This window comes from Ochotona princeps, chromosome 14 (assembly GCF_030435755.1).
Source record: "Ochotona princeps isolate mOchPri1 chromosome 14, mOchPri1.hap1, whole genome shotgun sequence".
In the NCBI taxonomy this organism is placed as follows: Eukaryota; Metazoa; Chordata; class Mammalia; order Lagomorpha; family Ochotonidae; genus Ochotona; species Ochotona princeps.
In genome coordinates, this window is record NC_080845.1 from 41297592 (window position 1) to 41325560 (window position 27969).

Sequence of the window (27969 nt, forward strand, 5' to 3'; positions counted from 1 at the left end):
AAAATCTGGAATATTTGATTGAGGCTGCTGAAAACTTAAAACGAACCCTTCCCAGCTTGAAATTAATTTTGAAAAAAAATTTTGTCAGCCATATATGTCTGTAGTAAATAATAGCTTAGATGTCTTGATAGAATAAATGTGGCATCGCATTTTAGGCCATAAAATAGAGTCAATAAATATGTTGAGAGGATAACAGTTTGGCATATGAGCATAAGATAGTTAAATACCCAATTACCACATTTTAAATCCAGCATAAAATGCATAAAATGTGAAGTAGCATTCTGCATGCATGTTTAGAGACATGGTAATTGCCTGAGGGAATTCTGCCCAGTGTTCCCATTGGGAACATCTAGAAAAGCTGAACAACCTATTTTATAGATACTGCTTGAAGAGCTATAAGGCAGTAAACAGGACTAGGGTTGAAGGGAAGAAGAAAAATCAAGATAGCCACATGGAAATTAAGCCCTTCTGTTCAATAATAATAATAATGTGAACAAACAAAAGAAAGCATGGAAGAAGATGCTGTAATTCAGGTATCTGAAAAGATTTACAGCCACAATATGAGAGAACTAGAAATTAATGAGGAAAAAGCAACAGCAGAGAAAACCGAGAAGAGGAACAGTGTCCAACGAGCAATTAGAAATAGATTGGACCTCTTTGAGTCATCAGAGAAATGCAAATTAAAGCCACATCACAAAACCCTGATACAACCTCCAGAGTGGCTAAAAGTAAGATGACTGACAATAGCAAATATTGACAAATATGTGGAAAAATTGGACTTATGCTATTGATGAGAATATCAATGGCTCTGCTTTACGATAAATATTTGGTCATTATCCACAAAAGTTGAATTTATACATGCCCTATGACACTGCAGTTTTACTCATAGGTATATAGCCAGAAATCCACACATTGTGCACCAAGAGACACACACAAACTTTTTTTTAAACAATGTTTGTAGTAGCGAATATTAGAAACAACCCATAGGTCTGTTAATCATAAAATAGATAAATTGTGGCAATTAAAAGCTTACAGAATGGCAGTTTACTGATCATAGCTACACTCAGTATGAGTAAATTTCCCAATAAGTCAAAAGGAGGGTCAGGCACAGTAGCTTAGTGGCTAAAGTCCTCACTTTGCATGTGCCAGGATCCCTTATGGGTGCCAGTTCCAACCCCAGCTGCTCCACTTCCCTTCCAACTCCCTGCTGTGGCCTGGGAAGGCATAGAGGACGGCCCAAAGCCTTGGGACCCTGTGTTCCTTTGGAGACCCAGAAGCTCCTGGCTCAGCCACCTGGGGAGTAAAGCAGCAGACAGAAGATCTTTCTCTCTGTAAATATGAATTTCCAACAAAGGAAATAAATAAATCTTCTTTTAAAAGAAGTCAAAAACATTGGGGAAAAAGGAATAGAAGATGCAATGACAAGAGAAGCTAAGAAGAATGTAGAACTCATCAGAGGCTAAGTCCATGAACATGTCTCATGAGTTTGATCCATTCCTTACTTTCTGGCTTATTTCCATTGAAATCTATGAAACTTTGGGTCCTTAAGTATTTCCTGGATGATAAGGGAACCACTTGGTTAGGAAAAGAGGTATGTATGATCTAAATATATGCAATGTCATCCATTTCATTAGAGAAATAAAATCAGTAAAATGCGTGGAAGAAAGCGCAGCATGATGCTACTTTGTGGAAGATTGGCAATAGTTCAACAAAATTAACCAACAGATATTCTGTCTAGCTGACATGTTGATGGGATCTGTAAATTATTTCTAGGCCTACAATAATGAAAATAACTTCCTTCTTTTTTACTATCTGATTTTTTAACATATTTCCTCAATTGCAACTATGCAAATGGAATTAACTCCCTTGTTTTAAAAATTCCCTATTGAAAAGATTTGTAACATCTTCCTTACACACAAAAAATTATAGCTCATTTTACAGAAACCTTCATATAGTGACACTATTAATGACTTAATAAAGTGTCTGATACCAATGCTGCCAATTAAATAATATGTAACCGAAAGGAGTTTATATTAAGCACAATAAAGAAATGAACACACCAAAAACAATCAGCTACTCTGGTTTATTAATTAGATAGAGGCTTGAACTAGACATAGATCAGTTTTGTGAAAAAATGAACTCTAAACAATTCACTAAGATAGCATATTGAGCATTTCGCAGCTACTCACATTTACAAAGGTGCTCAAAGACTTATTTTAATCCCCTTCCCACTCAAAAGCCCAACACTAGACTCACAATTGATATAGTCAGTGCTAGCGCAGAAAATATTTTACAAAAGATTTCAAGTCAAAACTTGAAGAACAGTTACAGTCACTTTCATATTTGGCTCTCCAAATATATAATTTTTTATTCTATCATTTTTATAATATTCTCTATTTTGACGTGGTAGGAGCAACTGTCCCTACACATTGTCTTCAGTGACCTGAGCTCTTCCATTTTAAATACACTTCTATTTACCTTTTACCTGACCACAAATCTATTTCCTGCCTTAGCTAAAGAATACATCTTTCTGAAAATTTTACTTTTTTTCTGAACTGTATACTAGGTACTTAGCTATGGCTTACAGGGCAGGGGGTTAGGCCCAGGAATAAGTGTCTGATGATTATATGGGCTTCAATGTAGGTCCAAAGCAAATATTTAAGGGTTATACTTCATTCTTCAGATTTCTCTTCTCTTATAAGTAAGGTAATCACACTGTATTTTCTTTATGTAACTAAGCTTTAAACAATGTCACTGTATGGTATTACACGTTTATAATGTGTGTATGAGAGATAATACAGATAATAACAATAATTCCCAAGTAGCCGCAACAGCCAGGGAGCTGGATGGGAAGCAGGGCCACCCGGGTTAGAGATGAGAACCGGCAAGGACTTTAGCCACCAGGCTACTGCGCCAGGCCCGTCTTTGAATTTCTTAAAGAACTCTGCCCACTAAAGGTGTTGAGTCCCAACTGTGTGCCAGTGTACCTCCTCTTCTTTCCAGTAAATTATTTGAATCAAATTTAAGATGAGTAATCCACAAGTGCTAGCCCTCTGGTAAAAGCAACAACAAAATGGGAGGACAGCAATCACCATTTTTAAAAACTTGTCAATCTAAAAACACAGGTGCATATAACTATAAACATTCTTCCCTCAACACATATATTTAGGAGAAAAAGAGATCATTCTATTCTGCCATTTGCTTTCTTTGTTATTTTCAGCTCATATAGAGATGCACTTCCTTTTTCTAAGGGTTACAGTTTTATATTTCATTAAGGAACTCTAATATTTTAAAAACAATATTCTATTACAAGCATTCCTCTTTCTTGTATTTTTTATGATAGACTTCCTAAAATTTGCATTTTTGTGTCATCTGTAATAGTTTATAAAAGTGGAATTATTATTGCCAAAATATATTTTTATACATACACATGTATATATGTGTGTTTATAAAGTCCATAGTTATATATATATATGTATGTGACTTTTCATGCCTAGATATGTATATGCTTTGTATGTATGCATAAATATGTATTTTTGGTACTTAAGAAATTACTGAGTCAAAAGATATATACCTACACATATAAACAAGCACATTTTCTTCCATATTTATACATAAACCATTCTATAGTGCTTATGTATGTAATATAAATATTCATATTTATGTATATATACATATATGTCTCCTCACATGATTTTTGTGAGTGTTTGCATATTTAGGGAAGTTATTAGAACAGCTGAGTCTTAATAAATACTATAAAATACTTGCAAAGCAATTACACCAGGTCGTAATAGTGTGCAGAAATGATTGGTTCCTGACAACTCTGCCACCTCCATTTTCTTTTGCTACATTTTTGTTACATGCCATTGTTTCTATTCACAATTCTTTATTAATTAATGAGCATGACTATCTTTTTCCCACATACTCCATTTTTTTCAAGTACTCTTCTATATACTGCCTGTTACAGTGTTTATTCCTTCTTATTCTGGGTTGTCTTTTTAACTGGTCTGTGTATTTACTTAAATATTCTTGGTATTAACATTTTTGTAGTGTATGATCAAATAATTGTTTTCTAATCTTGCTATGCTATTTTCATGCTGAGCATCTTGGGTTTTAAGTTTGGGTATGAATAGTATTAGGAACATTTCTTATGGGATTCTGATAACCAAGAATTACCTAAGGAATAAATCTAGTGTCTTATTACATCACGATGAACTAAGAGGACAAAATAAGTGTTCAGTAAGCTTTGCTAGCCTATTTTTGTTTATGAGATGTATTTGCCAATTCAAAACACAGAATGTTTTGGTCTATTGAAAAACTCAGGGAACTACCAGTTTCTTAGGTCAAAGGGAGAAAGGAAAGAAAAGCTCCAATATTCACACGTGAGCTTAGCCAAAAGGCAGTGGTTTTGTGTGCCTAAGTGGTTGAGAACTCACACATTCTATTGGCCTTGATCTTTGGGACAACAGAAAGCGTATCAGACTTGTATTCAAGAGGCCTTACTGATGACTCCAGTCTTGTCGCTTGCTCTAGTCATGAAGTGTCCAAAACTGGAATCTTTTGGGGCCTCAGTCTTCATGCCTGCAAAACAGGGGTAATAATTCTAAATTCAAAAAGCTGCTGTGGGAATAAAGGATGTGATATAAGCACTATTGCTCAGTTCTTTATCAGGTTTTTGAAGACTATATAATGAAAAATCACATTTTAGCTGTTTTGCCAGAGAATGCTCTTCGTAACTGCATTTTGCTTACATTAATATTAAAATTAGAATTCTCCTGTATATCATAACTGATAGAAAACATATGTTGGGTAGCAAGGAAACACGAGACTGAATTTAAACATAAAAATTTACATTTTGCATTCGTTGGACAGAAAGCTTGCTATGTAATTATCCTATAACTCAAGTGGTATTCCTCTGAAGTGGACAACTGCTTTATCCACAGGACAAATTCCTGTGGAGAGAAAAAGGCTATGGTGTCAGCAATACATGCCCAGCAAGCACTGATCCCTGGATTCCAATTTGGCTCAAAAATCGAGGGGCAGAAAACCCCTCAGGCACGCTGTGACAATGTGATGTTTCGTTCTATATGTCAACTTGCCTAGGACGTCGGAATCAGTTGTGTGGTGAAATACAATATAAACGTTGCTGTGAATGTATTTTGCTGCATATGATTAATATTGAAGCCAAAAGAAGATTAGTAAAGAAAATTACTCCCTTTCATGTGAGTGGCTTTATCCTATCAGCTAAAATTAGGAGAAAAGCCAGGTCCCTCAGCAAGGAATTCTGCCTCCAGCCTCCCTTCACACCCATCGAAGTAATAGTGCCTTTTCCCATGCCACCCTGAAAATGAACAATTTTGCCATTAAGTCCCATCTCCCCAGCCAATCCCTCAAAGGATCTGTATCATTCCCTCTACGCCCACATTTTGCACATATTTGTGTGCATATCTATTCACACTACACACAAACAAATGCACCAGGAGTCTCCAAGAAGTTCATGGAAATGCATATTATTTTTAAAACTATTTCAGTTATTTTTGCACCAAAATAAGCCTATCTTTGTGTGTGTGTGTGTGTGTGTGTGTGTGTGTACGTGTACTGCTATGTTATTGAGCATTCATTTGGGATCATCAAGGAAGTCCCTAATTCCTGTGACATTATTAGATTGACGATTTCTCCTTCTTGTGCCAGTTTTCAGGCAACAAGTTGTGTTGCAACAGGTCAGATCCCTGTAGGGTGATGGGAGCATGCGCTAAACACCACGTAGGGTAATGGGAGCATGCGCCAAACACATGGGAGCATGCGCCAAACAGCACAGAGGCTGCTCAATGCATTGAGCTCATTAGTGAGACTCCACCCTTGTGATGCAGAGGAATAAGCTTATTTTTTCGAGTCTCTTTTCCAAGAACTTCTTAAGAATCCTCTGTGTGTATACACACACACACACACACACACACACACACACAGAGAGAGAGAGAGAGACTACTGGTTTTATCTCCCTAGAGAACTAAAATCAAATGCAAGAGATGTGTAAGAAGGGCCTTTCCCCACTACGGTTTAATGCCTGCCTGAGCCAGGAAGCCATTCGCTCCTCCAGCCTTCAGAATCCTCACATGACATTAGAGGGTGAGGGCAATCCTTTCAGAATTGCCCAACCAAATGTCCTCATTACCACTGGGTTCCCACTGCTCTTCTCTCATTAAGCTTTTTTGGGGTTGGAGTGGAAGTGGAAGGAAGCGACGTGTCACAGTTACGGAGCAAGACAGAGCAGGATCCAGTTCCCATGAAGCTGGGAGACGCTGACAGGCCAGACCAAGATGATTTCTGTACGCCCAGTGCTGTCAGGACTCAAGTGGCGCGGCGTGACAGTGCTTGAACTGCACAGCTTGGGCTTTGCAGCGACATTTGAGCAGACGACAGAAGGAGGCGTCCGTCTCGCGGAGAGCGCGCAGAAGGGTGGTGAGGGCTCCAGGCTGCGGCCGCGCAAGGCAGCCTAGGAGGGAACCCGGAACGCAGCCGGGGCTCAGGAACTAACCAGCGAACCCAGCTCTCGCAGCCCCCGATGCTCTCGGGGGCTCTGGAACAAACCAGGAGCCAGCACGCAGTCCCGGGCTCGGGAACCAAGTAGAGAACCCAGCACGCAGCCGTGTGCTCTGCAACCGCTGGCAGGGGCGTCTGAGAACATTTAGCAGACCTGCAGAGCGGCTCTTGCGCGATGGCCCCGTTCCTCTGTCCTTGACTCTGGGCAGCCACGTCCTGTGACGGGGTGGGGGATGGGAGCAGAGAGGCCACGCACACTCATCCCAGCCTCTCCGTGACAGCCAGCCATAACGCGGTAGGTGGCCCCACCTTCCTCCTCGCCTAGCTTCGGGGCTCGGAACTCGGTGGCTGATCCACTGAGAGACTTGCCATCTTGCACATTACAGTGGAAACGGCTTCACTTTTGCCACCAGGCCACTAGGCCCAAGCCTACAAATGGAAACCCACCACGAGGCAGGCTCCGTTTCCTAGGCTCCGAAAGCCCGGCCCAGTGCCGCAAGCTACTGCGACCCCGGTCGCTGATCCAACATGCTAGGCTCTGGACAGATCCCGGCAGACCGAACGCCCGCGGAGGCCAGGCTGCCTGGACAGTGATGCACACCAAGAGACAGCGTTCTGGTGCTATTTCCCACTCGCCTACAGCCGCCAAAGCCTCGTCCGAGCTTCCGACCCCGAGCCGAAATCGCCCGAGTGCGCCCTGGGACCCGGCTCTCCGCGTCATCGGCCGCCTCCGCGTCCTCAACTCACCCTTCTTTTCTGCTACTCCTTTTCTTCCCCAGCTTTTTCCAGCTCCGAGAGGACCATGGCGCGGGAGGAACGGCGCAGAGTGTCTAGAAAGAAAGGATCAGTGATGTGGAAGGAAATAGGGGGCAGAGGGCGGAGGGGCGGGGAGGGAAAGGGTGTCACAGGCCGGGAGCCCGGAGGGACGCAGCGGATGGGACCGCTGAAGGCCCCAGAACCACCGCCCGGGAACGGGGAGATCAGTCCCGGGTTGGGGGAGGGGAGGAAAAGAGGAAGAAACGCTCAGATGCTCCCCGTAATCTTGAAGTCAAAACCGAAAATAAAACAGCCCCAGGACGCGGACAGGGTTCTAGCTCCTGCTCGGCGCCCCCGGCGACGCGGTCGCAGGTCCGGGAAGGGTGCGCGCACCAGCTGGGCCCGTGGGGGCTCAGCTCCGCCTACCTGTTCCGGCTCGGGCCTGAACCTCCGCCAGCACCGGGGCCCGGTACCGTTCAGAAACCCCGCTCGCGGCGTGCAGCGGTTTCATTCAATTTCGCTTGTTTCCCAAATGGAGAAGCTGAGCTGAGCGGCGTTTTCTTTCAACAGCGACATTCCGCTTCCTGATTGGAGGACGGAGCAATGAGATGACCTTGGCTTTTCTTTCTTTTTCTCTTAAATAATACTTTTCCCCCCAGAATCAGAAGTCAGATTGCAGACGAAGGGCGTGTGGCATCCAGGAGCCGGGCGTAGGAGCGGCCCGGGGAGCGGGGAGGCTAGCGGGACCCGAGCCCGCTCAGCGCGGCTGTTCCTGGTAGGCCGCGTCGTCAGGTGACGGATGTTGCGAGGGGGGCGGGCTGCCCGGGGATGCGTCGGGCTGCCGGGCGCTCGGGCTGTCACCGCGTGGGGCGCCCGCGCTGAGGGTGGGTAAGTGGGGGCGGGGGATGGGGGCGCAGATAAGGCGGGAAAGAAGCGGTAGGCGGGAGGCAGAGGAGCCCAGGACGCTAGCCACCCCGGCGCGCGCCTCCCTCAGGGCGCCTGGGCCAGCCTTTCCCGCGCGCGCCGGGCACTGAGCTCCTGGAAGGTGGAGAGGAGGAGGGGGTCGGGCGCGCGCAGGGACTCGAGCGCGCGCCTGCGGGGCGGAGATGGGCAAGGGGCGGCGCGCGGGTCTGAGTCCGCTTTCGGGGGGCTGGGGCGGTGCTGCTCACCTCCGGTCCCAAGGGCGGAGCAGCGGTTGCGGAGCTGGACAGCCCTAAAGGGAAGAACATGGTGCGCAGGTTCTTGGTTACGGTCCGTATTCGGCAAGCGTGTGGCCCACCGCGAGTGAGGACTTTCGTGGTGCAGATCGTGCGGCCTGCGGGTGAGTGGGCGTCACGAAGCGTGCGGGCCGGTGAGGCCCTCGTGGTGCTGCTAGTGAGGAGCCAGCGCCGAGGGCAGCAGCCACAACCTAGAAGACCAGGTAGGAAAGGCCCTCGGGGGAAAAAAAAAATCCCGGGCGCATCGGTGCTGGCTGATTACCGTTTGGCGTGATTTTTTTAATAAGAAAACTCTTATTCCGGAGTAGGTGAGGAAGAAGGGATTACGGGGGTGGGCGAATGCACGCAGTGACCCTAACCGAGATGCAGAGGCAATCTCCCGAAACCTCTAGTCCCGAGCCCTCCTCGCACCCTCTTCTGGGTGTTCTCACACCCGGAGGGGACAGGGTGCTTCTGAACCCACCCTAGAAGTCAGGGGCTCATAGATTTCCTGGGTGGCCGTCAGCAGAAGCACACACAGGACACCTCATGGGTAAGGTGTATCTTGGGCGCATCGTGTTTCGCCCTGGGGAAAATTTTGCTAACTGGCCATGTTTTCTGGAGGATGCCTTTTTTTCTTCCCGGCCTCCGGCCCAGCCAACCCTGCCTCCTCCCAAGACAGTGGGGGACACTCGGGAGTGAACGCGCACAGTTTGACTTCCTGATGGAAGGGTCAGTAACTGCCACTAGCAAGCATTTGTTGGGGGGGGTGGGTTATTAAACCAACAGAGATGTGCTTCCATGGTCAGGAATGTTTCTTAGCTTGGTGGCCTGAGCAATTCAAAGTCCTTGGGACCCCCGCACTTGTGTGTAGCACTCGTAGAAGTTCAGGAATGTCTCCGAGGAAACACGATTGTGTGTTTTCATCATCTCTGACCACGAGGAACACTTTTTGAAAAATGAGGCCTACTTAATGAAAAACAGAATCCAAAGTAGCTTTATCTCGGGCCAGAATGAATCTTGATGCAGTTAGTGTAACTTCAATGACCAAAAAACTGGGGGGAAAAAAAATAAAGTTACAATGTGAAGAATTCTAACCTAAAACCTAAAAAATAAATCTAAAAATAATTTAGTGAGGCACCATTTTTTTGGATGACCTTCCTTATGGCATGGCTTTCCCTGCAGTTTATAGTTTCCATAGAGCAAAGGCCGGGATAGAGAGGGAGATTTTTAACTTATTATTATTATTATTGCGAGGTTAGTTGGCTTTTTGGCACGAAAATGAAAAACTGTTAAAACTGTCAGTGTTTAATTTGATGCCTCAATTTCATTCAGCAAAAATGCACTAGAAATTTATAGGATAAGTGTGTATTTTTTTCATATTGCTATGAAACTTCACTTTTAAAAAATCAAACTGGCATTCTAAGACTTGTTAGCTTTGAATAATTTATTTTAAAACATCAGCAAGGCCCTGCTTTGTTTTCAGAAAACATTTAGCCATTTTGGAATATGTGATTGGCTATAGTTGTTAATATTATCCTTTATAAAATGCTTTTCTTGCTTGTATAGTTAAGATTATTAGTCATATAAAATTATTTAAGCTATAAGGTTGCTTCTGGAAATCTATAAGAACAAAATAAAATCTGTTAAGATTTGTCAATGCTAAAATCTTGTGTTTCCTATTTTAGGACCATAAAACAATTATTATGATTACTCTGAGAGAATGTATTCATTTTGTGCTATGTCTGTGGTGTAAAATAGTAATATAAAATGACAGGCATGTTGAAAGCAAACACTCATTTCTTGTTATATATGTGTAAATAAATTTCCAGGAATTATGTGTGAAGCTGTTTAAAAGTGCAATCACAGTTTTTTCAGTGTGTATCTGATAAGAAAACACATTACTTGGATAGAATAGATTAAATTTCTTGAAAATGTGTACAGTTTTCCAATTTTGTGTGTGAAATTATGCATGTGCAATAAAAACATCTAGCAGTGTTAATTACAATGCTATGTAATCATATATTTCACATTCGTATTTTTATTCTATGGTTATATTGCTGTAAGAACTTTTGTTGGAACATGTGCAAATTTTTGAGAAACAAGTAAAAATACTTGCATGAATTTCATATAAAGCGTCAATGCACACATATAAAATGTCAATGCATGCATGTTAAATACTATTTTAACCTTTTTTAATTTTTGCAAAAAATATTCATTATGGCTTTATTGTACACAATTGAAGTATGTATAATAAAATTCCACATGACTAGTTTCTTACATACACATACCTGGTGAATTGCACTATTGATGTTTTATTTTATATTTTCATGTGCTTACGGGTAGTCACTTTCATTATCAAATTAACTGTGCTTATGGCTATTTGGGAGCTTCTAGTTTTACAATATATTTTTATAGCACAGTCTTCTTAAGGTTTCAAGTACTAAGTAGTTAACAGAAATCATCATACCCAAAGTGTATACAGCCCTAATGTGTATTTATTCTAAATAAATTATCCCTCCAGAGATCAAGATTTAATATTCATTTTACTTCCTTGAGAGCTCTGTTTTTAATATTTATTTGTTTTTATTTGAAAGGCAGAATTTACCAAGAGAGAAGGAAAGATAGAAGGCATTCCATCTACTAGTTCATTCCCCAAAAGGCTGTAGTGGAGGGAGCGGAGCTGATGTGAAGCTAAGTACCAGGAGGGAGCTTCTTTTGGGTCTCCCATCTAGGTACAGGACCCCAAGGACTTGGGCCATCTTCTGAGCTTTCCAGGCCATAAACAGAGCTGGGTCTGCAGTAGAACAGCCTGACACCGGTGGCCAAATGGGACAGCAGCATCGAGGTGTTGAGATCAGCCTGCTGCCCACTCCCCACACCATCCCTGAAGGACTTTTGAATTTTAAAAAGACCATTAATATTTTAAGATAGCAGCTTGGTGTATTGCTCTCTACACCCATAATGTTTCACAGATCTACTATTGCACAATAGTTCATAACTAGGAACCACCATTACCAGTTTAGTTTTACTACTGTGAATGACTCTTGTTGATAGAATCGTTTTAAAAATACTCTTACAGTAAGACCCAGACTTCTTACTCTTTTAAATCTTTAGTTGTTTTTGAGAAACATGAAAAATCTCACTAATCCTACATGCTGAGACATCACAGCCAAACTAAAACTGAAACTCCATACTCGGACACTGTTGATTCATGCCACAAAACACAGTCTCATAATTTTCTGGCCCTTCATTTCCAAAGTTTAAATTATGTAAGCAATAGGCATTGTTTCTCTAAATGTAAAATTCTAATGCTGAATGTTCAGTTTCATTGAATGTTCAATTTCATTGAGAAAAAAACATGTGGTTCTCTAAATTCTAATTCTCAAATGCCTAATCATTAATATCTTTATATTGCCTGATGAAATTCATACACTTTCTGAAGCATCTTATAGGCCAGGAAACAGTTTTGTAGTATGTATCAAAAGCTTTTACATTGGTATGTATGTATGTATATATGTATGTATTTATATTAGACAAGTAGACAGATTTCTTATCCACAATGCCTACACCAGCAGGGGTTGGAATAACTCTAAAGCTGGAGGAAGGGACTCAGAGTCTACCTGGTGAGTGGCCCCCCAGAGTGTATGTTAGCAAGAAGCTGCAATCTGAGTGGATGCTAGGCTCCAAATGGGATGCTCTGATACGGGATGTAGCATCCCAAGTAGGTAGGCCCAAGTCAAGGCCCAAGTACTTTAAAAGTATACATGTACTTGTTTCTGACATTCTATATTTATGGTTCACCCTAAGGAAAGGAAAATTCTGACAAAGATCAGCACAGGTGGCTCCGTAGCAGCAAGAAATGGAAAGGGGCCTACAATTCTAGCAGCAGAATTTTAAAGTATGGTACAGCTATACTCTGGAAGATGCGACATTGTTTGCTCAGGGAATATTTTGTAGAATATAAAACGGTCACATTGTAAAAATTAAATGATTTTTTTAAAAAAATTAAGACAAAACAGTACAATCTTCCCTATACACATACACTCACGTACGGCTTTCCCCCTTTTCATTATATAACTGCATTTATAATGATTTTCTCAGCAAGGGCACGATTAGAGGAGTGATTTTATTTTTCTGTTACATAGTGATTTTTTTTTCCTGTTACATAGTTCCTAGGAGCTATGACCATCACCAACAAAATATCTATCATTTTCACAGCCTTCGACATTGTTAACTATTGTACCAATCCCTTGTGGATGAACTCAGAATGCCGGTAGCCTTAGATGGGTAGAGAAAATGAAGGGTAAGTACATAGGCATGGGGTTGTGACAGGAGGTAGCTTCTGTGGTCTGGTCAAGTTCACGGACACAAGAGACACTAGTAGTTTCATTGGAAAACAAAAAGTTATTAAACACTTCGAAGGCTCTAGTCTGCTAGGCCTCCAGCGGTTCCCTCGCTACCATTCCCAGCCCTGATTCTCTCCACCTTCCCTGAGGAGGGCTTCTCCCGAGCGACCTGGAGTAGGGACTTGCTCCGCTTACCCGAGCCTGGGAAGAGCCCCTGTGGTAGCGGGTGGAAGCGCTGCTCCATTCTGCTTCGCGCAGTCCCGCCGTCCTCCGTCCACCAGGCTCCTGCGTCCTAGCCTCCGTCCCACCTTCTCGGTTCCTAGAATCCCTGCGGGCCCTGGAGATTTCACTGGCCTTAGGGGCCAGACCCTGTAGCGACAGTTTAGATGCTTAACCTGGTTATAACGCTCCACTCCATCCCACCCTTCTGCGCCTCCCTTTCCCTGCGGCGTATAGCGGCACTTGTTGGGTTTTCATCTCGGGACGGGCTCCATTACCAGCGACGGAGGATAGGGAAGCATCCGCGTGGGCTTCATTGGTTTCGGAAGGGAGGGTTGAAGGACTGGGGCCGTGGCTCAGGTTCCCGTCCTGCTTGGGACAGCCTTTGCCTCCAGTGACAGGGGTTGGGATGGGAGTGAGTCTGGAAAAGCGCGGGGAACCTGGGAAGAAGTACTTCCCAGCCTGGACGTCCTCTCAGTTCCCTCCCGCCCTGCCGTAGACCCCAGCGGTGCGGGAAGGCCTCGCCTCCTCTGGATTTTCTGTCTAGGGGGTGCAGGATTGTGCGGAGCCTTGCCCAAAGTGATTGCCCAGTGATTCTGTCTCACAGCTGTGATCCTTTCGCATGAAGACATTCCCCAAGTTTAAAAAATGCCCTTCTCCCCCAGTTAAAACGTTAAAATGCGATCACTGATTAAGACACAGAGTCCCCAGGATTAATTAAAACAAGATCCGCTTCTGTGATAGTAAGCCAAATAATAGAGAGAACATGGGAATAAATGATGATTTTGTTCAGTAGAGGAATGGAGAACTCAAAGGCTAGGACTCCTCCCAGAAAATTTACACCACCATTTGGAACCTACACGCATGCACGCAAATTGTATTCGGGTTTGTTTTTCAGTGTGTGTATTCAGGAAGCCCATAGTGTGTCTACACTTGTTGGTGATAAACCAATGTCATTGTTTTCTAAGAGAGAAAGGGTTGAAGAAAGTCTTACCATCTGTCTGTGCTTCTCAGTGTAAATTTTTTGTTTCCGCGAACCCTGGAATGATCCACCCATTTGGGCAGAATTAGATAATCAACAAAGTAATTTATAGAAGAAACAAAATGTAAAATTGTAAGATTTAAATTTCAGAAAAAGTCACATTCATTATAAAAGAAGTGGATTTTCACTTTTCTATTGTAAGTAACCTTTTGGCTGTGTGAGTGAAAATAGACGTTTTTATTACAAAGAACTTTTTAATACCTAGTTCTTTTCCCCCTTCAGCTGCAAAACAAAGTCTTGTGACTTTTTAAAATAGTTACAAAGTCAGAAAAAAATGTTTCAAAGGAAGGAAAGCTTCTGTAATATATCAGAACTGTATTAATAAAGGTATGTGACCTCTTAAGCAAAGGGAAACTAGTAAAATTGCACAGCTGGGGTAATGTGAAAAAAATGCCTTTGTTTCTTCACTCAAGTGTATAACTAACCAGAAATAGGAAAGTCTGGCAAAGGTTACCCACACCATCATTACCTGGGATGTAATCATGTTATCAAAAAGACACATTTCTGCAACTCACTTCCAGAAAATCTGATCCAGTGGACTTATTGTTAGTCTCAGGATCCTGCATGCTAGGTCAGGGGGTGACAAGTAGTCCACTGAGATACATTCTGACAAGCAACAGCCAATGTTGATTCTTAAGTCTTAGTTTTACTTAGTTATTAAAAAAAAAAACAGTGGTATAGGCTTTTATGTTAGATTTTAAATTTTAAAGTCAGTAGGTCACACTCCGAATCCCACGAAGGGAAGTCTGGGCGATCAGTGGAGGAGTTATTTCATCAAACATAACAGACAGAATCTTCTGTTTTGCAGTCCTTAATCATCTGAAAAAACTGTCACTTGGATGCCATATTTTCACAACCAGAACATCATTTTAGGAAAATGGATTAACAGTGTTTATTTGTTTTAAAGTTTGAAACACCAGACCATAGCATTTCCACAGAGGATATATACTGTATCTTTTTTTTTTTTACACTTACCTCTGTTTACACAGGATGAAAGGGTCATTCTGTCTGTCCATAACTGTGCCAGCACACACACAGTTGTGTGTATGTACTATATTAAGGGCTTTTTTGTAAATTTAGTTTTATTACCCAAGCCAGGCTCTTAATAAAACCTGAGTTTATGTAAGACAGAAAAAATAAGGCAGAAATGTTTCATGGGCTTAACTTGTGTTAAGATCAGGGCTTGATTACAGCTAAAGGTAGACATGGCAGAACAAAACACTACCGATAAGCTAATGAGTCATTGTGTCTCTGTAAAAGCCAAATAAAAGGGGTGTAAACACAGAAAAATAATGTAAGCTTTAGAACAGTCTACAAATGAAAAATAACTTAAAAAAAACCAAAAATATGCCTTCCAGATTATAGGCATATTTCTACTGTTTTTAGGTAAAATTTGTCTAATGATATATCACTAACTTTAGGAAAAAGCTGATGTTTTGCTTTCTTTTCTCGAGGGCCACCATTTTCTTGCTCTGATTCTCCAAGCTGCCAGTTCATCTGACTCAGCAATTGTATAACTCTCTCACCCAATTTAAAGAAACAGCAGAAGCAGCAGCTACACACAGAACAATCATGACCCCCAGCAAAAAAAAAAAAAAAAAAAAATGTTCCACTTGATAGAATAAGTGGTATTATTTCACTCTGATATGTGTGTTGATTGCCCATACAGTCTGAGCGCTGAATTTTGCTACATGCAGTTTGCATGCTGAAAAACTAAAGTTGAATCAATGTCATTTAACATTCAGTGTTTAAAAGAAGTTTGTTTTAGCTCTCTTCCAAAAAGCATGTAATAAACTTCTCTTTTACTTCTGATGATTGTGAGGAACTTGACAGAATTAGAACACTTGAGCTTACATTATCTCATTCCATTTCCACAGTCCCTTTCAGACTTAGGCACTTTGTTTTCTTATTTTATACTCTGAAGATTCAGGCTCAGATGGATTACATACATTGAACTTGAATTTATGTATGATTCTCTTCATATATATATAAACTCAAGAGTGCATATATTTACATATGTGCATATATGATTAACGTATGGTCTCCTCTGGTTAGTTATTGTTTTGTAAGTTTGCTTAAGCTCCTTTGGGCCTCTGTTGCATTCAGCATCAGGCATATCATGTATGTGCTACTAAATACTTGTTAATTAAATGAATGAGAAAATTATGGAAAATAAGACAACCTAATAATGATTGAAGTGTTTATGGTCTGTAAGTCATTGAAGAATAATAATAATAAAACAAATTCACATCTTTTAAATTTATTTTTGCTCAAAATAAGATGAATTAAACTGCCTTTGTACATAAACACTATTTATTTCTCTTTTGATTTAAAAGCAGCAAGTGGGAAACTTAAAAGTCACTTGAAAAATGTAGCAGAAAAACCACATTCTTGGTGTTCATATGAACAGTAAGTGACCAGTTTCTTTTTTTTTAAACTCAATGGCAGTTGTAATATTAGGATGAAGTATTTGGATTCTCAGTGTGTGTGTGTGTTTTTTTTTTTCTGTAAACTTGAAACAGTAGTGTCATGCAATATTCATGAAATAAAAACTAGGTATATTAGCAATGTAAACTTTCAAGTAACATAAACCACACCCTCAAAAAGCACCACATCTACTTCTTTAGTGTTTAATTACTCAAGTATCTAAAAAGTATCAAGTATTTAATTAGTAGCTAAAGTCTAATTTAGTATTTAACTACTCAAGTATCTAAAAATTCATGAACTCCATTTTAAAGAACATAAGTATAATAACAAAAATGTATTTGTTCAACTTACTAGCACATTCCAAGGTATCAAGCAAAGTTAGTGTGATGTATCTACTTTTTAATCTACATTTGACAGATAACTTATATCATAGCCCTTAGAGTGTGATTCTAAACTCTAGTATTTACAATTATTAAACAGATAATAAACAGTGTTTGTTAACCTCTGTTTCAAAGGTTGAAAACCCAAGAGATTTTTAAGAACTAAAAAAAAAAAAAAAAAAACTGGTTATTAACTTATTTTCAAATTATTTTTAAAAATCAGTATCCAGAATAATTTCTAGAAGAGGCACTGAGGTAGTTGTATTCTTTATTTCTTCAAAATGTTTGTCACATTTTGAATATCTGAATCAAAACTTCTAGGCAGAAAAATCTTCTAAAATGTTTATTGTTAAAAGCCAACATGTATGAGAGAAGGAATCAGGAAACATCAAAATCACACTCAAAACCTTCAAAATGTCTACTTTAAACACTGACTTACAAATAGTCTTAGGCACATTTGAAGAAGTTGTATAGAAGTGGTATGTCAAAGAGACAAAATACACTAAATGTACTTCCATGTGGTCAGCAATAAGAAGGCAGGACATGTTATAAGAGATGAAGGGTATGAGAATAAAAATTAGGAAAACACATTTTTGCAGTTTTTCAATTGTGTCTTCTACTTAAAATGTACCCCTAGAAGTGGTTGCTGGAAGCAGAGAGTACATAGAACACAGTGATACAGTCGAGTCACTTCCCATGATCTAATGCGGTTTCTTTTTTTCCTCTTCTCTAGATGTTCTTTCATTTTAACGCAGGCAATTTTGTCACAATGAAGCCCTGTTTCAAGCCAGGTGATTCAGAGAAGGCAGGGCTCACCACATTTTTTGGAAGGGATTTTCCTATTGAAATCGCAGATACCTACAGTGAATGAAAAAACATCCAATGGGGAATAGGCTTTTATGGCTTAAAAGATGAAATTATGGTGAATGTCCTATGTATTTTTTTTAAAAAAGTTAATTTCACTTACTGAAAACTAGTGTATACACCTTAGTTTTCATATAGCTGGCATTTTTTATTCTTCAAAATAACTGTATAAGGTAAGGTTTATTTCCCCTGCTTTGCAAAGTGATGAAACAAACGACAGAGAGTTAATGTCGTTTTTTCAAGACTCAGGTAAGGGAACAGAGGCTCTGAAAGTATATCAAAGTTGTTCAAGCTTTCTGTTCAGGTAATAAGGGATCCATTCTCTTTAACTGTACATCCCATTACTTTGCACTGCAAGGTGTCTTCTCCATATTTATGATTAAGGACACGGTTGCCATTCATACCATCCATATCTAACTAAGTCAAAATACGCAATTATGGTCACAGAGTAACAACAACAACAACAAAAGCCTGAGTACAAAAGCTAGAAAAAATATTGTTTAACTGGATAATTTTGGCAATGTGCCACCCCTCCATTTTGTTATCTGTAAACCAAAGAAATGGCTTTTTGCAAAGCAGTTTTGTGAAATGTTTCAGGGGCATTATATATTAGAAAACTGCAACATAGTTTATTGTGGCAATTAGAAACATCTTGAACAGTTATCAAACAACAAAGGCACTATTAACTAAACTAACATTTGTTTCCAGTGGAATATTCTATATGTCTGTTGCAAGTGATGTTTATGCAATTCATAGAGAAATTTCAATAACGTTCATTGAACAATATCAAGAAAATGAAGAATATGTGATGAAAAAACACAGGAAGGAAATAATTTCAAAATATTAACTGTTACTGCTTCTTTGTAGTGTATCATTTTATTTATGTTATGCTGCTCTTTCTTTTGTATTAATATATGTGAGCTATAATTGGAGAGAAAGCATTTAAAACTGAGGAGATTGGATTGAATGATATTGAGGGGATTTTGAGATCCAAAATTTCAGTCATGAAGTTCCTGAAAATAAGGATGTTATACCTTAGCTCAGGTATTGCAGCCTGCTAGGGAGTACAGTCCTTAAAGGAAAGAAAACATTGGTGAGTCATATACCATACACTGTACGTATTACTCAACATGAAGCGTCATACTGGAGAGTGTGTGGACCTCTCAGAACTAGAAACCTCAAATTTAAACTGTTTTCATGTGCTTAATTACTATTATTAGGCTTCTTTCTTGATGCATTTTGAAAGAAAAAGATAATATTTTATATCCCAGAGGGCAGCTGTAAAATTAAATATGATTTATGGAGAACAGCATCCCATCATGTTTGTCCCAAAGGTAGTTTAGTGAATGATAGCCAAAACTGTTTTTTTGACAGTTCTGAATGTGTTTCTTGTTGTCTCTATTTGTCAAGTCCTCTTACCTCGCTACCCTATCTTATCTCCATCTCCTCTACTTACATACCTTATCACCTATTTTGTTTCTCAGGATGGGCTAACCTCAGTATCAGTGTATATAAACAAATGTATGTATGCCCACGTGAACAAAAATACCTATGTACAACACACAAATATATACATACACTCACTGGGCTATTCTGTTAGCCTTTCAGCTGTCCAAATGGCTAAAAACAGATGTAAGTAAGTTACCATAAGAATTTTCTCAATTCACAAAAGGATAAATTTAAGAAGTAGTTTAAAAGTTAGGGAGTGATTATTTCTTTTTTAAAAAGATTTATTTTTGTTGTAAAGTCAGATATATAGAGAGGAGGAAAGATAGAGAGGAAGATTTTCCATCTGATGATTCACTCCCCAAGTGACCACAATGGCCAGTGCTGTGCCGATCCGAAGCCAGGAGCCAGGAACTTCTTCCAGGTCTCCCATACGGGTGCAGGGTCCCAAGGGTTTGGGCCATCCTCAACTGCTCTCCCAGGCCACAAGCAGGGAGCTGGATGGGAAGCAGGGCTGCCGGGATTAGAACCTGTGCCCATAGGGAATCCCGGCCTGTTCAAGGCGAGGACTTTAGCTGCTAGGCTACCATGCTGGGACCGGGAATGATTATTTCATTAGCTATAAAAAAAAATCATTTCAGAAGCATTCATCTTAAGAATATTTTAATAACAGTTTGCTGCCATTCCAAAATCGCGTTTGATTTTTACATAACTTGAAAAAGACATCTGAAGAGGACACATTTCACCTAGAGGTTAAGCATTCAATTTTGGAGTTTCTACCTCAGCTAGATTCTTAGCTCTGACTCCTACCTTCAACTCCTGAATCAGTCTGGCAGTACAGACTGAACCATAGTGATGTCTCAAGGAATTAAGGGAGACATGGATTGTGCAACTAGTTCCTGGCTTCCAATCACCCCACTCCCCAGCTGTTGCAGTCATTTAGGGGAATGTACCAGTGTGTGAGTGGTTTGTTTTTGTTTTTGTTTTTACAGAAAGCAGGAGAGATGCAGACACAGAAAGAAAGAGATATCTTCCAGTGCTCATTCACTCCCAAGACAGCTGCAGCAGCTAGAGCTGAGCCAATCCAAAGCCAGGCACCAGAAGCTTCTCCTGGGTCTCCCATGTAGGTGCAGTGGCCTAAGGACTTGAATATCCTCTGCAACTGTCTCAGATCATGAGCAACGAGCTGGATCTGAAGTGGAGCAGCTGGGACACAAGTCAGGCACCCGTATGGGAAGCTCGTGCTGTAGGTGGAGGATTAGACCACTACACCACCACACCAGCCCCACAAATAATTGATTCTTAAAAATATTAAGCAGAAGAAAAATCTAGGGTGCACATTTGGCGCAGCAGACAAAATGCAATTTGGAGCACCCACATTCCATATCTAAGTGCCTGGCATGGACTCCCTGCTATACTTTAGATTTCATCTTCCTCCTCAGGTGCAGTGGGGGAGACAGCAGGTGATAATTCAAGTGCCCGGGTCCCTGACACTAACATAGAAGCCCTGGATACATTTTTCTTTAAAGTCTTCTGGCTTTGGCATTGCCTAGCCATGTTTGCTGTGGGCAATAGGGAATAAAAAGTGGATGAAATGAAAGATCTATCCCAGTCTCATGCCCCCTCTCTTTCTCCCTGCTTTTCAAATAAATTTTATTTTTTTTTAGATTTAAAAAAAATGTTTAATAGTATAAAGTAGGGGACAGGAGTGAGCTTATCTTTTAAATTAATGGACACTCCATTTCTGTATATCCAGATTGTAATAGATTTTTTTGTACTGAATATATGAAGGTATTATATTTGCTATTATCTTTTTTATTATTAATTACATTGCATTATGTGACGCAGTTTTATAGACACTGGGATTCCCCCCGCCCCTCCCTAAACCCTCCCCCCATGGTGGATTCCTCCACCTTGTTGCATTACCATAGTTCAAGTTCAGTTGAGATTCTTTCAAATAAATTTTAAAAACTAGTTATTTTTATTTATTTTAAAAGCAGAAAGAAAGAGAGAGAGAGACTTTCCATCTATTGGTTCAAAAAGCTGCAATGGCTAAGGTGTTCCAAGCCAAGCCAAAAGCCTGACGCTTCTTCTGGGTCTTCCATGTGGGTACAGGGACCCAAGCACTTGCCTTTCTCTGTTGCTTTCCCAAGAGCATCAGCAGGGAGCTGGATCAAAAGTAGAGTATACAGGACTTGAAGAGGCACCCATGTAAGATGCCAACACTTAACGTAGTAACTCAACCTACACGCCACAAACACAGCCCGTTTAATAAATTTTAAAAATAGTAAGTAAATATTTAAAAGAAGACAAAAGACGTTTGCTTTATAGCATATGATAAACTTCTGTGTTTTCCTCAAAATTATTAAAACAATAGGCAACACAGATTTTATATCTAGTTAATACTTTGGAAAAAAAGACTGGAAAATCATGGCTTACTTGTTATCATGTTGTAAGTCTTTAATAGTTAAGGCATTGTGAATGTTGAGTTCCTTGCTAACATTCAGAGTGAACAAAAATAGCATAGAGACTCTAAAAGAGTGCCTTAGAAAACAGCAATTCTCAATAGTTGCTCAATATTGAAATTTAATTGGAGAACAGCCAGAGGAGTATTCCTGATTTTCTTGAGCAAATTTGTTAGACCCAACTAGAGTTCCTGGTCTCAGCCTTGGCCTAGCCCTGGCTTTCTCAGGTATTAGGAGGATGAGCTAGCAGGTGAAAGAGTCTCTCTCTCTCTCTCTCTCTCTCTCTCTCTCTCTCTCTCTGTTACTCCCTCCCTCTCAGATAATTAAAACATACACATTAAAAGAAAATAAATAACAAATTCTTTGACATTTTACACCCTGAAGTGCTTCTTTCCCATTTAAGAGATTCATGACTCAGATTGAATGCTGAAACTTCAGAATTCTTACCCAGGGTACCTTGAGGGACACTACTTGCTAGAATCAAGCAATTGCTTGCTGCACCATTGTTACGATGTCCCCTTTGTAGCTGAAGACAGTAAGGTAGAAGAAAACACCACTTGCTTTAGGAGACTAAGTCAATGGTGTTGCTGGGCCTAGAACCCTAATTTCATGTTACTGTGTTTCTAAATTAAGAGCTACATGAAATTATTCTCTATGGCCTCTGTGTCTGAGCCAACATTCTGTAGCCCATATACACTGATTTAGCTCAGCTTTGCCTAGAAACCACCACAGGGGATATACCTTGCTCTGATAAGCTGCTTCCTAAGGAATTCCCCGGGGATTACGGGATTCTTTTCAGATTGTGCACTGTTTCCTTGCCCACTGCCTTAACACAGTAACAGACAGCAGGTGTCGCAGTGTACATCACCCCAGTCTCCCTTCCGATATTGTTAGTTTAGACTCCCAACAAGAGCTCATCTGGGTTGAAGACAAGCTTTCTGCTCCAGTAAAAGCAAATGGGTTGATAACTGTTGCCAGTACTCACTTTTGTGGATTGCAGACCTTTCTTTCTGTTTATTCATACATTTTAGCCAAGTGCTTGGTATATATTAAGTGCTCAATTACTCTTCATTTAAAAAAATTACAAATGATGATTCTGAGAAAAGCAATTTTTATTTGTCTACAGATTTATTTCATTAGAATGACTATTATGGGCACACAGTACAAAAAAATCAAATTTCTGATTGTGGAAAGTCACTCATGGGTTGGGTGCTGTGGGGCAGAGGCTTAAATCACACTGTGGAACATTTGCATCCTGCATTAGAGTGCTGATTCAAGTCCTGGTTACTCCACTTCTGATCTGCTGCCTGCTAATGAGCCTGGGAAGCAGCATTTGATGGTTCAAGTACTTAAATTCTTTTTTTTAAAAAAAAAAAGATTTATTTTTATTACAAAGTCAGATATACAGAGAGGAGAAGAGACAGAGAGGAAGATCTTCCATCCGATGATTCACTCCCCAAGTGAGCCACAACGGGCCGGTGTGCGCCGATCCGAAGCTGGGAACCAGGAACCTCTTCCAGGTCTCCCACGCGGATCAGGGTCCCAAGGCTTTGGGGTGTCCTCTCCTGCTTTCCCAGGCCACAAGCAGGGAGCTGGATGGGAAGTGGAGCTGCCGGGATTAGAACCTGTGCCCATATGGGATCCCGGGGCTTTCAAGGCGAGGACTTTAGCCGCTAGGCCACGCCGCCGGGCCCATAAGTACTTAAATTCTTGCCACCCATGTTGGAGAACCAGATGGCATTCCTGGGTCCTGGCTTCAGCTTGGCCCAGTCCCTGCTGTTTTGGCCACTGAAGGAGTGAACCAGTGGAGATTTCTCTTTTTCTGTCTCTTGCCACTCTGTATGTCAAATAAATAACTCTCAACTAAAGGAAAAGTCAGTCCCATGTGCATCTCAATTCTTCATTCATTCTGTATCCTTCTAACAGTATCTCATGTATATTTTATTTTAACCTCAAACTTTACCTTAAATAATTATTTTAAAAACAATGATAATATTGAAAGTGGTGAAGATATCACTATGTATGTATATATAGATATATGTGCATGTATATATGCATACTTTTTCAAACAATTTTGTACATTTGATTTCATTCTGTGTAATCATCCCATGGGGTGTAAAGGATAGAAGAAGATAGAGCCCATTTTAGAGATTCTAGATCTGGAAGTTAAAAACAGTCTCTCAGAATTTCACAGACAAAAATGAGAGCAGATGCATCAGTACTATCATGTGGTCCTGGTCTAGAGCTATTTCTCTGTTTCTATATTTTCCTAATAAAAGCAACTTTCTTTTTGCAGGAAGTACTTGTATATCACACCTGTTCCAACCTTGTAATGTGATCTCAGAACTAGACCCTAATTTCAGAACACTGCCTTCTCAAATAACTATCTCTTTCTGGTGATATATTAAAGTTTTATTCATGTCTATTATTTGTATTCTTTTATTTGTACAGTTTCTATAGGAGCAGCTCATCTTCTTTGATTTTCATAAGTATTTGGATAAGCCTGAGGTGCCATGATCCATGATCTCCACTCTCAGCCTGGACTCTTCATTGGGGGTGGGTGGGTAGGGTGAGTCAAGGTTTTCTCCAACAAGGCCCATCCCTCTTTCCTCATAAAGAGAATTCTATTCCTGCATCACTCTCCCACCACCTCTGCTAACAACTCAGCGTCCTTGTATGTGGAAGGAAGTGCCTCAACCGCCTCTGTGCTCTGTTTCATCCTTTCTTCTTCCCCAAATCTCCCTGTAGCCTCTGTGTTCAAATACATGACTATTCCTGTGCCATGGATTCTGTTTCCTTCTCATCCTTGCCCTGGTCCTGAATCTCTCCTTTTTTTTTTTTCTGCCCACTGCCCCTTCAACTCACCTGACACTTTTCCTTCAGAGTGTATGCTCAGATCTCCTCCGTCATCCTCCTGCTTCACTTCACTGCTTCATTGTGCCTAGCCTTGAACTATCACAGCCGAGCTGGGAAAGAGTAATCCACGTTCACTGTCCCCAGCTCTTTGCCATCCATTCACTCCTGCTCTTCCTTCTAATTCTCCGAGTGGGAGCAGTCTTTTGCAGGCTCCTTTTTAGGCGCTTGTCATACATTCCTGTTAATAATTTTACATTTTCCTAAGCATGTGTGCCTATGCCTGCGTTCTTCCACCTGGAACATCTTTCAGCTTTTCTGTCTTCATGCTCTCACACCTTTATTCAGTCCCGGCTCAGCTCCCAGCATCCTGGCAATTTCTCTATACCACATAGAAAGGTTTGATTTTCTTCCTTGCTTCCTTCCTACCTGCCTGTCTTCCTTTCCCCTTCCTTCCTTCCTTCATTGCTTCCTTCCCTTTCTTTCTTTTTTTTTTATGAAATCCTTCTCCACCTCTTGCTTTAGCTGTGTTTTTTAAATCTCTACAATAACCATGTGAGGTAAATATTTTATTATTCCAGTCATACAAGTAAGACAACTAAGGCCTGGAATCATTAAGTTTGTTCAAAATTATAAATGAAAAAGTCAAGATTTGAACCCAGAACTAATTTTTAAACCCTACCTTCTTCACCATTATACCTGCAACATTTGGACTTTTTGACTGTGTTAACAAATTACCTTTTCCCCCCTGTTATAAATGACCAATCAGAATTGAGATAGGTTCGCATTTCATGGCATAGATTTTTAAAACTTTCAAGTGCCATGATATTCTCAGGGAAGAAAATAAATATCAAGTGTATTTTGATCCCATTTACATTCATGAAAACAAACATTGACAGAACCAGCAGTAAGATCCTGGACTTTATATTTTTTATTTCTCGAAGACTGCTGATATGGGATCTGAGCTGATAGTGATCTGGGAGTGTGGTGGCCTTTTTAAAACCTGGAAATATTTTCACACTATTATTAACTGTTCACACAATATGTACAATGGAAACATTTTTAGAACCAGAAGGCTGCCTGTGAGAGTGCTCTACCAGAAACACTGCTGTGTGCATGTATAACCTAAAGCCAGGTCCTTAGACCTGCAAAGCATTCAGCCTCCACGTTAGCTGTGCTGCATCTGAAGGGTTTTCATGTAGCTCCATCTCTCATTTCTTCAGTAGTCTCAGTCACTGCACTAGGGCTGAAGAAATTCTTGGTGTAGGCATCCCTGGTTAACGATCAGAGTAATCCCTGAATCCATGAAATTGATTCAGAAGTACATGAATGAGTATACATTTTGAAGAAATTATTATGAAACTGTGTCATGAAATGAAATAATAAAAAAGAAATTGATGACTCTCTTTTGATGAGAGGATTTGTAGCTTTCAACAGATTTTTAAGGAGTCTCTCCACACCCAAGATTAAGAACTATTAATTTAGTGACAATTTTCATATTCACCTAAAAGCTACACATGTTGCAAGTATCTATTCCGTCCGTCATGTAAACACAACAAATGTTTTCTCTTCCACCTCATCATAAACTATTGTAAGCTAATTTTTAAAAATCATTTTTTTAATCCAAACTTTGAACTTTTTACTCCATTGCTATGGATGCTTGAGAGATGCCTAGCAGAAAATGTGGATTTGTGCAGTGAGGCATAGTGGACTTTTTTAAAAAAATTATTTACTTTTATTGGAAAGCCAGATATACAGAGAGGAGGAGAGAGCAAGATCTTCCATCCGCTGATTCACTCCCCAAAGGGCCACAACTGGCCAGACCTGTGCCGTGGATCATGGATCAGAAGCCAGGAGCTGCTTCTGGGTCACGTGGGTGCAGGGTCCCAAGGCTTTGGGGCATTCTTGACGGCTTTCCCTGGCCACAAGCAGGGAGCTGGATGGGAAGTGGAGCAGTCAGGACAGGAACTGGTGCCCATATGGAATCCTGCCACATGCCAGGTGAGGACTTTAGCCACTAGGCTACTGTGCTGGGCCCATGGTGGGCTTTTATAACAGACTCATTTTATTTTTAACTTTTAGATTTTATATATTTCATGTAGAGAGTGAGAGGAAGATGGATATTCCTTCCACTGGTTCTATTGCCAAACGCTGGAAGAGCCAGATGGAGGCAAGCAGCCAGGAACTCCATCCAGATCTCCCACATAAATGGCAGGGATGCAAACACGTTAGGTATCCTGCGCTATCTCCCACGGTGTAGGTTGCCCGGGAACTGGAGCACAGTCACTGTGAACCCAGGCACTGTGACCACTGTGCCAAACACTAGCTCTAGGCACCATTTTAAAGCAGGGTGCTTTCCTATTCAGCAAAATATGCCGAATTGATGCTTTCCTATAAACAACACCTAAAAGACATTCTGGGTCTGCTGGAGAAACCAGTCAAGGATTGAAAGATAGATGCAACAGAGCTGGGTTGTGCAGCTGGCCGAGTTAAGTTTGTGCTTAAACAAGTGTCAAAGTCGGAGCAATCCAGATTTTGAAAGCATAATACAGATTTTTCAAAGGATAAAAGCGATGATGACACAAAAATATCTAACCTGCTATTTCCTTTTGCTTGCTATACTAGTTTATTCATTATATATGAGGGAGTGTGGGGAGTGCATGATAGATTCTGGTTTGCCTCCCGCCCCCCACGCACCCTCCCCCCATGACTCCGTCTCCACTGCCCCACGTGTTTACCGGCTTTGATATGAAAGCCAGCCTCTACCGGACTTTGCCCACGTGTGTGAACAAAACCCGCGCCCCGACATCCGTTTTTTAGCCGTGTGGGGAGGGGCGGTGCGAGCAGGCCAGCTCTGCTCTCAAGGGCGGAGGGGTTCAGGCCTCCTCGCTGCGGGCGGACCCTAAGCGCAGCCCCGCGCCGAGAGGGCAGGGCGGCTAAGAGAAGAGACACTTCACAATGGCTGGGCAGAAACGGGTCCCTGGGTGAGGCGGGGGATGGTTGTGAGGTCTTCGCGTTAAAAGAGGAAGCAAGACTGAGCCTGTGGTGCCGAACGCCCTGCACCGAGCGTGGCCGTTAGGAATCCCGCGCTGTTTTCTGAAGCGGTGGGAGGAGGAGGACGAGGAGGAGGAGGAGGAAGAGGAGGAGGAGGGAGGGGTCGTGGACGAGGCGGGGGGAGGGGAAGAGACGGCTCTCGGGGGCGCGCTTGGCACCGAAGCTCGCGGCGCACAGTGCGGCGGCGCGGGAGAGCGAGGGGACAGGTGATGGGCGCCCCCAAGGCGCCCTCCTCCCACCGCCCGCTTCCGGCAGGGCTCGTGGAGCAGCCTCAGCCCGGGGCGACCCCACAGGCGTCAGGTTCCTCCCGTGGTGTTCAGGGCCATTGGCTTCTCCTCGGGGACACGTGAACGGCGCCCCCTGCGATGGGAAGACGCC

General features: G+C 41.4%; 1 long non-coding RNA gene across 1 annotated transcript; it reads right to left on the minus strand.

The window, feature by feature from the left end:
- Window positions 1-4387: 4387 nt before the first annotated feature.
- LOC131481815 (uncharacterized) lies at window positions 4388-6511 on the minus strand. Its single transcript, XR_009246585.1, has 2 exons — window positions 6255-6511; window positions 4388-4581 (listed from the first exon to the last, which is right to left on the minus strand). It is a non-coding gene; the product is annotated as an uncharacterized LOC131481815 (long non-coding RNA).
- Window positions 6512-27969: the final 21458 nt, after the last annotated feature.